A 12,185-nucleotide genomic window follows, 5' to 3' on the forward strand; every position below is an offset into this window, starting at 1 on the left:
GCTCAAGTGTGGGAGGAGCTTGAATAAGGGTGTAGTTCACCTGGTGGTGCTGTAACTTGTGTCCGGGGGACCCGGGTTCGAGACCGATGTGGGTGCGACGTGAATGTCCCTTCGGCTATTTGCCTTCCATATTTTCAAAACGGCAAATCTGCAGCGTGCAGGCCCCTCCTATTTCTGGTGCTTTGCAGCAGTGTTACGATCAACTTAGGGGTTTTGTTGCTCCAATTGGTGCATTTTCTGATAGCTATATGTTTGCATCATCTTCATTGCTTGATTTGTTCACTAAGGTGTCACCCGTAGCAGGGACATATTTCTCATTACACGGGAATGATGTAAATGTCACACATAGCAGCTAAAACTTGGGCAGCTACGATCAATATGTTGGTCCCATATCCTCTGCTATCCAGTTAGAACCAGATCGTCTTGTAATACGGGGAAACACTCAGTTCCGCTATGCAGCAAGTCGAGGTTAGTCTCGGCCGCGTGTATGTGCAGTCTGTGTTGTAGTGTCAGTCAATTACTTTTATTCGATTAATAAAAATCAAAAAAAGACATAACAAACAGATTATCACATGAAATACGGAACAAAAGTTCATCAATTACACTAATAATTGTAAATAACATTATCAAGATTAAGAATGAAAATTAACATATATCATGAATTCAGTTCAAAGTTAAAAAATAAATATAATACATTGATATATTTACAATATAAAAGAATCTGATAGAGTAGAAATTAACTCCAAAAAGAAAAACCCCCAGCCCTTCAGACCAAGTCAAATCATAATGGAGCTTGTCCGTGCGTTGACACGCTTCTTGTTTATACGGACAGCCGCAACTAAAAAACTTGCTACATGAAATGCAATACTAATGCTGGGTAAAAGTTGCAAGAATAGGAGCGCTGGCCTCACTTGTAAAAAACCAGCCTCCTTCAGAATAGGTAACAAGTATTTTTTCCTAATCTGTGCATAGTGTTCACAGAACATAATAAAATGTAGCGTGTCTTGGGTGGAAAAGTTATCACAATCACATGGGGTTGCATTTTCTGGGGTAGCCCATGTGGGATAAAAACCAAGCAAAAAGTTTATCAAATTAAAACGAAATTTAATTAGGAGAGATCGATGAAATGGTCTGGTTACAAAGGCCAAATAGGGTTCAAGACCAGGGACGGTTATGAGCATATAGTTCCTTCTAACTAATGGCTTTTTTAATTCTAAGTCCTCCCTCTCTACCCTGAATAGGGTTACTAGTGCGGATTTAATAACCGTGACATCCTTTTTGCTAATACAATTGGGGGAATAAAATAGCTCAGGTCGACCCCCTATTGCAAGTGTCCGTTTACCATAGGCATGCCAAGGGATTCTATGGGCTCTGTCCAGGGCAAGGCAATCTTTAAGAATCAAGTGGGTTAAAGAAATTTCCTGGTGTTGTAGTGAGACGCAGTTCAGAATGTTGGGGCGTTAAAAGTTGCCTGAGTGGTTCTAGTTGATGCGGTTACTACATAGTTTATCTAAGTTTGCCTACTGGTTATAGAGCTGTGTGAACGTTCAAGCAGCAGCAGTCTGTTGAGAATGTCTGAGAATCTTTTGGACAGGTTAACAACCATTTTGCATCAATGTTTAGAATCAGATCTGATTGAATCAGTTTAATCTTATGGAGTTCATTGTTGCTTCATAAGCAGACTACGCGAGTGGCATTTTGATGTCTGGCTAGGTGGCGCTTCTCGCTCATTCATAGCGGTTAATAGTGTGGTAGTAAGAAGGGAGGTGTAGAAGGGGCTCCGGGTCACGTGACAAGAAGTCCCAGAAGGTCCCGTTTCTCAGACTGGGGAGGTTTCTCAGATTAGCACTGCCTCCTCTCGGTTGCGTCCAGCTACTCTAACCTCACGGTAGAGAGGGTACAGTGTTCACTGTCTCTCAGGAGTGCAGTGCTGGCATCTGTGCAACCTAGCGATAGAGATTGTGAGTTTTCAGTCCTTTCATTAAGCACATGTCACAGTGTTTAGATTTGATTTGGCTGGCTTGGAAATGTCGGGCACAGTCTGGATGTCAAGCACAGGGGCACTAAAACTATGCAACTGTCATAAATAGCAATGGGGAATCATTGGAGGCAATGGAGGGGGCTGAACTAATGGGATAGTTCTGAGTCTTTATGTCAGGCCTTTCCCCAAGACAAGCAACCAACTGCGGAGCACTGAGCCTGCCCAGCCCACTAATTTGGGGTTTGCATGCTGTAACTCAGTCCGAAGCAGGATTTGTCGGTGCGCCAGGAAATAGACTCGGTCCTCCTTAGGGACAAATGGGTCGTTTTTGCGAACACGCTGGCATAGTGTTTTAACAAGATTTGGAAATGTGCGAGTACCTATTGCTGAACTGGCTGGGACGCTCTTGGAATGATTTTCTGGTGCGGGGAGGCTCGCAGGAGGTTGCCTCAAACACATGGTTGGGAGGCACAAGCATATGAAGATAGTCAATATTGCTGGTCATTTAACTATCAGCTGCCCAGTATTGGTTAGCGTATCACCTTCATAAAATGTTAGTGAGGCTGCTGAGCGGCTCAAGCATTGTTTGCCTCTTCCAAGGCCTGTGAAGTACTGTATACATGCAGGCGGCACATTTGAAATTGGTGCAGGATTAATATTCTAAGGTCCATCGTGGCATGCCGAATGGGGGACGAACTGTCCGGTCATGAACAAGCAATGTAGTCTACACACCTGCTATACAACTGTACAATGCAGTTTGCAAGTATTTGGGTCACACTGCGGGCCTGGTGGTCCTTGATGGGAGCATAGATTGACAGACACGCACGTTAAGTGAGATGTAGCACACACAGGAACTCTGTTCCATCCAGAACGCAGGGTCGTCGTCTGCATATAGGTGTAACGTCTATTGCGTAAGGGATTTAACGTTGTTGCAAGGTTTCCCATGGATGCAAACAGCCTTGGTTGGCAGTTATGGGGAAGTGCTAAAGGAGGGCTTTCACTAAGGGTGTCAGCAGTGGCCCACACGCAGCAGGCGGGCACTGGAGCGACCTTGCGACAAAGTTGTAAGGGGGGAGTGGGAGACAGATTAACCTCTAGTATTTGCAGTTTAGATCTTTCCCAGTCTCATGACTCAGTACTGTAGCAATTTTCAATTTCCTCTAGGAAGCCATATCGGTTGCTTATTTGCCTAGGCAACTATCTTCCTGTGACAAAGGAAATATTAGGACTGGCGGGGTCCAAAGGTCACAGGGTTTAATTAGAGGGAAACTGGACAGATGAACAAGTCTTGTGTGGTACACTAGACGAGGAAAAGAGTGCAGCTTTAGGTGAACCCATACCAAAAGAGGCCCATACACATGCCAGAATCACTGAGCCAGCAGGTGGCTTGACGACGTATGTTCTTCTTGGTTGCAGGGACAGAGGAGGAGAGATGAGAGGTTGATTGATAGTATTCCTGCCGCAGCGGGGGACTGGGCCAGGTTTTGGGGGGGCTTGGTTGCAATGCTTTGTTTCATTGGCAAATGAGACCGAGTGGACTTGGAACACCTAGTAAATGCGCGGCGTGTTGGTGGCCGGTCTGTATGCCATAGCCAGTGCCTGAGCATGCTGGGTAGCCCTGCAGACCAGTTTTTACTCTGGAAAACACTTGTAGCTGCGCAGGGCTCCCTCGGTTCGGTCGGGGTCTTTTATATTAGCTGTGCACTCCTGGGACGCTTCACCACTATGGTCGGGAGCAGGGGGAGGTGTCACTTTGCATCCAGCACCTAGGCTAAGCAAAGAGTTACGCCTAGTGTTGAGTGAGTGTTAATGCTACCTGGTCATTCATTGGGGCTCCTTAGGGTAGGATGACCTAGCGGCAAGGAACAGCTAGGGTGGTTTACGTGTGCTTCAGCGAGCATGAAGAAAGTATGCATCGCGGGCCCTGGCTCACATTGAAGTGGGCAGTGATCACACACACCACAGGTGCCAAGGCCTGCACTGATGCCTGGCATTGGGGTCCCAGGTTACTTCTGAAATGGCTAGGCCTTCAGATGCTGAAAGGATGTCCGTTGTTATTTACTCGATTGTTAAACGATTGGTTATTTCCTGGGTCATCCGCGGGTGTAGCGCGTTAGGCTCTTGTTGTCTTTCCATCGGGTCTGTTTGATGCGGGATGGTGGTTTTTGGGCACAGCCACGTGGTGGGCTTTCTGGGTCTGACTGGGGTTAGCCTTCCTTTAATCTCCCTGTTTGTCACACACGGTTGTAAGACGGTGGGGGGGCTACTTGGTCAGTTACGGTCGCTCCCTCCTGCCCCCGCTCTCTCCTGCCTCAAGCTGGGTATCGTTGCGCAGCCCTGCTGCTGATCATAGTTATCGTCCTTTGCTGCACTTATTGTTTATTTTAAACATTGTATTGTCCTGCCGAGATCGTGTGCCCGTGTTTGCTGCCCTTTGCTGCATTATTTGTATTTGTGCTCCTGCATTAGCTGCTCCCTGCTTTGGCATTGTGCCTGCTTTGGCATTGTGTGGCCGCCCGCGTAGTTCTTTGATCGGTTTCACCCGACCCGGTCGGCGCTTCCGCCCCAGCCGCCATTGCTGTTGTTGTTGTTGTTGGCCAGAGCCCGCCCCCTCCACCACGCACCCGCCTCCCAGCTGCTCCTCCCTCCCACTAAACTACATAGCCTCCACTTCGGACATCGTAGCGCTGTGTCCGTCCTGACTTGGTCAGTTACGGTCGCTCCCTCCTGCCCCCGCTCTCTCCTGCCTCAAGCTGGGTATCGTTGCGCAGCCCTGCTGCTGATCATAGTTATCGTCCTTTGCTGCACTTATTGTTTATTTTAAACATTGTATTGTCCTGCCGAGATCGTGTGCCCGTGTTTGCTGCCCTTTGCTGCATTATTTGTATTTGTGCTCCTGCATTAGCTGCTCCCTGCTTTGGCATTGTGCCTGCTTTGGCATTGTGTGGCCGCCCGCGTAGTTCTTTGATCGGTTTCACCCGACCCGGTCGGCGCTTCCGCCCCAGCCGCCATTGCTGTTGTTGTTGTTGTTGGCCAGAGCCCGCCCCCTCCACCACGCACCCGCCTCCCAGCTGCTCCTCCCTCCCACTAAACTACATAGCCTCCACTTCGGACATCGTAGCGCTGTGTCCGTCCTGACTTGGTCAGTTACGGTCGCTCCCTCCTGCCCCCGCTCTCTCCTGCCTCAAGCTGGGTATCGTTGCGCAGCCCTGCTGCTGATCATAGTTATCGTCCTTTGCTGCACTTATTGTTTATTTTAAACATTGTATTGTCCTGCCGAGATCGTGTGCCCGTGTTTGCTGCCCTTTGCTGCATTATTTGTATTTGTGCTCCTGCATTAGCTGCTCCCTGCTTTGGCATTGTGCCTGCTTTGGCATTGTGTGGCCGCCCGCGTAGTTCTTTGATCGGTTTCACCCGACCCGGTCGGCGCTTCCGCCCCAGCCGCCATTGCTGTTGTTGTTGTTGTTGGCCAGAGCCCGCCCCCTCCACCACGCACCCGCCTCCCAGCTGCTCCTCCCTCGCCCCTTCCCCCTCCCACTTATGACAGTTGCTCTTGCGCGCAGCGTTCACGCGCAGCGTCCGCGCCCAACCCGCGCCGAAGGTGCGCCAAAGGTAAGCCCGTCTACGCCCGTCTGCGCCTGGACCGCGCCCAGCGCCAGACCCCCTGCCCCTCGCACTGCCCAGCCCCCCCGCGTTACCTACGATGCCGCCACCCTCCTAGCCCTTAACCCCGGTCGCGCCCCCTACTGCATCCAAGCCGCTCCAGGACGCACCCATGGACCGTTCTCCTGCCCCTCCTGCAAATTCAGCGGCACCGTCAACATCTCCGCTCCGACCACACCACAGATTCCCGACCCCAACCACCTAGAATGCATCCTTCTCAACACCCGCTCGGTCCACAGGCACGCCATTGACCTTTGGAACCTACTAGACACCATCTCTCCAGACGTCGCCTTCCTAACCGAAACATGGATGAACGCCTCCTCCGCCCCTGACATCGCCATCGCTATCCCTGACGACTATAAGATTACACGCAAAGACCGCACCGACCAAACAGGAGGAGGAATCGCTATCGTCCACAAGAAATCAATCCACATCTCAACCAGCTCTGACGCCAACCTCGCCAACTCCGAACACCTCCACTTCCAGATCCACATCGACCCCAAGACCACACTCAGAGGCACCCTCCTCTACAGACCACCAGGACCCCGCGCAAGATTCAGTGAAGACATCACGGACTTCATCACCCCACACGCGCTCCCCTCCAAAGACTACATCCTCCTGGGAGACCTCAACTTCCACCTTGAGAAGATCAACGACCGCAACACCGCCACCCTCTTAGACAACCTCGCCAACCTCGGACTTAAACAACTGGTCACTTCCCCCACCCACATCGCAGGTCACACACTCGACCCCATCTTCACCTCTAGCAACCATGTCTCTTTCAACCACACTACGGAGCTCCTCTGGACTGACCACAGCTGCGTCCACTTCACCTACAACAAGCCGAAACCCATCATCCACCTCCAAACAACTCTACAAAGAAACTGGAACAAAATCACCACGGAACAGATCTCCTCATCGATCCTTCAAACCTCCCCAGCCCTCTCTTCTGACGCCAACGAAGCCGCCTCCAACCTCACCCTTTGGTTATCCAACACCGCAGACACCTTAGCACCACTGAAAAAACGCCTACACAAAATCAAGAAGGCCTCATGGTTCAACGAGGACCTCAAGAAATCCAAGAAACTATGCCGCTCCCTTGAAAAGGCCTGGAAAAAAGACTCATCCACCAGCAACAAGGACGCCTTCAAAAACGCCATCCGTACTCACCACCAACTGATCCGAAAAGCCAAAAAAACAGCATTCAAGGATCGACTCGACAACAACGCCCACAACAGCAAGGAACTTTTCAACATCGTCAAGGAATTTTCCAACCCCTCGGCCAACTCCAACGACATCACCCCCTCTCAAACTCTCTGCGACTCCCTAGCCTCTTTTTTCCACAACAAGATTGCTGACATCCACAACAGCTTTGACAACCAACCCGGAAGCCAACCCACCCTACCATCAGCTGACTATCTTCCCCCCGTTAACACCCTCAACGCCTGGAACCCAATCACCACTGAGGACACCATCCGCCTGATGAATTCCATCCACTCTGGATCCCCCACAGACCCATGCCCTCACCACATCTTCAACAAAGCAGACTCCGTCATAGCCCCGCACCTCCGAGACGTCATCAACTGCTCCTTCAACTCCGCTACCTTCCCAGAAGACTGGAAACACGCTGAACTCACCGCACTTCTGAAAAAACCAACAGCAGACCCCACCGAACTCAAAAACTACCGCCCCATCTCACTTCTTCCATTCCCGGCCAAAGTCATCGAGAAAGCTGTCAACAACCAGCTCGCCGCCTTCCTCGAAGCCAACAAATCCCTCGACTCCTCACAATCTGGCTTCCGAGCAAAACACAGCACTGAGACCGCCCTCATCGCAGCAACAGACGACATTCGAACTCTACTGGACATTGGAGACACAGTCGCCCTCATCCTCCTCGACCTCTCTGCTGCCTTCGACACAGTCTGCCACAGCACCCTTTTACAGCGCCTCAAAAACATCGGAATCCAAGGAAAGGCACTGGAATGGATCACCTCGTTCCTCTCCGGAAGAACCCAGAGAGTCCGCCTCCCTCCATTCAAGTCCGAGGCCTCTGAAATCATCTGCGGCGTACCACAAGGATCCTCACTCAGCCCCACCCTCTTCAACGTATACATGAGCCCCCTCGCGACCATCGCCCGCCAACACAACCTCAACATCATCTCTTACGCGGATGACACTCAACTGATCCTTTCTCTCACCAAGGACCCCAGCACCGCCAAAACTAACCTACACGAAGGAATGAAAGAAGTCGCCGAATGGATGAAACAAAGCCGTCTGAAACTGAACTCAGACAAAACAGAAGTCCTCATCTTAGGTAAATCCCCCTCTGCTTGGGACGACTCCTGGTGGCCGGAAGCCCTCGGAAAAGCACCCATCCCGACAGACCACGCACGGAACCTTGGCGTCATCCTGGACTCTTCACTCTCAATGAACAGACAAGTCAGCGCCGTATCCTCATCCTGCTTCAACATCCTTCGCATGCTCAGAAAAACATTTCGCTGGATCCCCACCGAAACAAGGAAAACAGTCACCCATGCTCTGGTCACGAGCCGACTGGACTACGGAAACACCCTCTACGCAGGTACCACCGCCAAACTACAGAAGAAACTACAACGAATCCAAAACGCCTCAGCCAGGCTCATATTAGACATCCCACGCAACGAACACATCTCGGGTCACCTTAAAGACCTCCACTGGCTACCCGTCAATAAGAGGATCACTTTCCGACTGCTTACCCACGCACACAAATCACTCTACGACATCGGACCAGATTGCCTCAACTCTCGACTGTCCTTCTACACCCCCTCCCGCCAACTTCGATCTTCCAGCCAAGCATTCGCCACTGTCCCTCGCATCAACAAAACCACCATTGGAGGCAGATCCTTCTCATACCTGGCTGCCAAAACATGGAACTCACTCCCCGCTTACCTTCGCCTCACCCAGAATCACCTAGCGTTCAGAAAACAACTTAAAACGTGGATATTTGACAAATAACCCCCCTCCCCTCCCCAAGCGCCTTGAAACCCTCTGGGTATGTAGTGCGCTATATAAATTTTATGACTTATGACTTATGACTACTAGCCCTGTGCTGATTGAGTTGTTAATACTGTTATTAGTATTAAACACATCAGGTACTCGTGGTACTGATATTTGCACCCAAACAATAGGTACTCTAGGAAACATGTCCTCCATTACACACATCTCCAGACAGGACTGCCCCTCCTCCCCCCTCCAATTCTTGGAGCAATAGGGATCCAAATACTTGTGGGGTTGGCAGGCTTGGACAGAGGTTGGTGGCGAGCTCCCACATCATGCGGTAGGAGGATTTCGTAGAGTCTTGGGGCAGGTCACAGGCCGCTTCCTCTCGCTGTGTTGGTTCTTCTAGGTGTGGTTGGGTCAAGTGACGGAGGAGAGCAATCATCGCATGGTATATCTGGCCATGAAGGAACGCCAGGCAAGATTGTAGCGTAGGCAGATAGTGGTACTTATCGGGGACTGGATGTTGGTCTCAATGGCATGCCGCCATGCAAGGGGACTATGTACCTAGGTCACGTACATCAGGCAGTGACAGGTGAACTGGGACCTTTTGTACTAGAATATACAGGAGTGGTTCCCACCACGGTTGGTCAGATGGGAAGCTGTCATCTTTATGCTCACTGGATACCCTTACTCTATCAATCCTATTGTAAGCTGAGGATGCCTGTTGACGCTGTTAGACCTGCTATTAGTTATTACACTCACCTGTGTGCCTTGGCATGGTTTGTCTTGCATCAGGGCCAGTTTGGGGTTACTGGCGAATTGTTTGCTCTAGGGCTGAAGCGGGCGCTTCTAGAGCAGGGCAAGATTGATTAGGCCAGGCAGCATGACAAAGGTCTTTTCGGCACTGGCAGAATGGTGCAGGCTGCTAAGTAGTACAATTGCAGAACATAGATTTGTCAACATTCTGCTAGGAAATGATTAGCAGCAGGAATGTATTGAACCATGGTGAGCAATTGGTTGTGGGTTCGTGCTCAAGAGGCAAATCAAGGTAAATTCGGAATTTTCGAGGCAAGGCTGATTTAGGCAATTAAAGACTCAATAATTTGTCAAGAAACGTTACAAGCAGGATGAAAACTTCAGCATTTCATCAGGAACGATTAGAGTTAATGTTTCTTCCTCTGACTTTTATCCTGATGAGTTTAAAATGGCTGCTCTCGAGGGACCACGGCACCGACGCGAGGCTTGGATAGAATTGGCAGTCTGTGAGTACCGATGTGTTTTTTATGGGCTTGCTAACCTGATGTCAATTTAGAGATGCAGGCACTCGGCAGGAATTAATATGCCAAATAATTGCTGTAGAGGCTTTTCACAAGGAATAATTAATAACATCTATAAAAAACGTCCATGCCATATTGAAACATTATTATATATTTTTCTAGAAGAAGCAATGAATCGGAGAAATGTACATATAAAAAAGAGCCGGTATGCGGTCTTAGGGGCCTTAGACCCCACCCTGCACCCTGCTCATAAACCTTAATCATTACAGATTTCATATGAAATAAAACCTGCTCATTGCTGATGTCTATGTGATCTCATCAGTGTTGTCATCAATTATGTCATCTAAAACGTCGCCAGTGCTGCCATGTGAGGAGTCATGAGCATTGACTGAATAGCTGGGCATGACTTAATTGGGCAATTCAGTGGTTTCAGGTTTTGCAAAGTAACCTTAATACCACTTTAAGTATTCTGTGTTGCCTGCTGTCATTTTAGAGGCAACCCTGGTTTGCAGACTGTCTTTGAAATTAAATTATATGCAAATTCGACTTTGTAATTAAAGATACTTATAAAGTAGTAATCTACCTTATTTGTACATATAAGTCACCCCTAAGGTCTCCCCTAGGTGCCCCAGGGGTAGGATGCCTTGTAACTATAAGCAGGCAAATTATAAGCCCTGATGAGGGATAAACTGCCAATTTTGTTTTTCTTCCATTGTAGCAAATGGCTCCATAGGCTAATTTAGGAATATTTTATTTCAGTCAATAAATCAGGGATTTGTGAAGTGTGCTACTCACACGTAAGGGGTCTCAAGGCGCTGAAGGGAGGGGGGGTGGGGTTCATGCAGCTCTGTCTCATCCAAAGAGGCTCTTTCTGAATGCTTGTGAGTAGGGGATCGTCTGATGCTGAGGGGGAGTCTAATCCAGGTCTTTGCCGCCATGTAGGAGAAGGCTCTTTCTCCCGTTCTGGCTCTGCTGATGCGAGGGGGTTTTGGCCAGGGCGAGGTCGGCGGAGCGGAGGATTCTCTTGGGTGCGTGGAAGGAGACACTTTCATTGAGGTATTGGGGTCCGGTGTTGTGGTGGGATTTGGATCATTTATCTGTTGATGATGGCGGTTGCGATGTCAGGTGCGGATCTGACGTTGGTCCAGGTCTCTGTGAGGAAGGCAACATCCGGCATCAGGGTGTCGAGAAGGTCCCAGATTTCTACTGCGTGTCTGTGCAGGGAGCGTACATTGAGGAATATGCAGTTCAGGGATTTGTGTATGATGGTTTCCGGTGGGTGGGTGGTAGCCGTGGGGGGTCCAGAGGTGGGTGAAGGTGCGGCAGCAGTGTCAGCAGGAGAACAGGCCATGGGTGATGTTTGGCCTCGACAGCTGGCAGTTGTTGTTTCTTCTGTTGTTGAGTGTGGAGAGCAGTTGAGTCATAGCAGTGGGTGGTCGAAGGACCAGGGTCCCTGGCACTGGTCACAGTCGGGTCGAGAACGGGTGCAGATGGGGGCACACGGGCTTGCCTTCGGCATGCAGCAGCACACCCGCAACACACGTCTTCCATTAAGTAGGGGTCATGGGGAGGCAACACAGCTGGGAGGCGGGAGCTGGAACCGGCAGGGGGGAGGGGCTGCGGGGGCAACAGCGGCGGGAAGGGAGCAAAAACAGCAAACAGTGAAAAAACTGTGAAAAGAGGCACAAAGAGAACAAGCATTTGCAATGCAATAGGTCTCGCATTTACGCAAGTTTAAACTATTGGCATTGTAAATGACAATACCTTTTATTTATGTTTTGGTTTTTTACAACATAAATTAAAGGCATTTCATTTACAATACCATTTACAATACCAATAGCTCCAAAACTCGCAGTTGCGAGACCTATTGCATTGCAAATGCTTGTTATGTGTATGATGTTGGCACTCAGAAAAACAGCTCCATTCTTCTACCCATCACTGGGCAGTGCTTTAAATGGAAATATAAAAGTGCAAGTACTCATTATTCAGAGTACCTGTTTGCTCCTCAGAAGTGCCGGTACACTTTTGTGAAATGGATTGTAGCAGTGCTAAGTAGTGCAGGTAATGTGGCTACTCAGCTGGAGGCACGCTGAAGCCAGTAGACAGTGCTCGTTACCAGCTGAAGCCCTGGACAGTATGGTGCCCACAAACATCCTGAACCATAGAGCATTAAGCATTCATTTACTATATCTTTTTCAGCAGTGCACACTCCCTGACCAGATAACATTGTGGTCACAAGAGATTTAGACCTTAGCTTATTGTTCCATCTAATGGGTTGCAAAACA

This window comes from Triturus cristatus, chromosome 1_1 (assembly GCF_964204655.1).
Source record: "Triturus cristatus chromosome 1_1, aTriCri1.1, whole genome shotgun sequence".
Classification (NCBI taxonomy): Eukaryota; Metazoa; Chordata; class Amphibia; order Caudata; family Salamandridae; genus Triturus; species Triturus cristatus.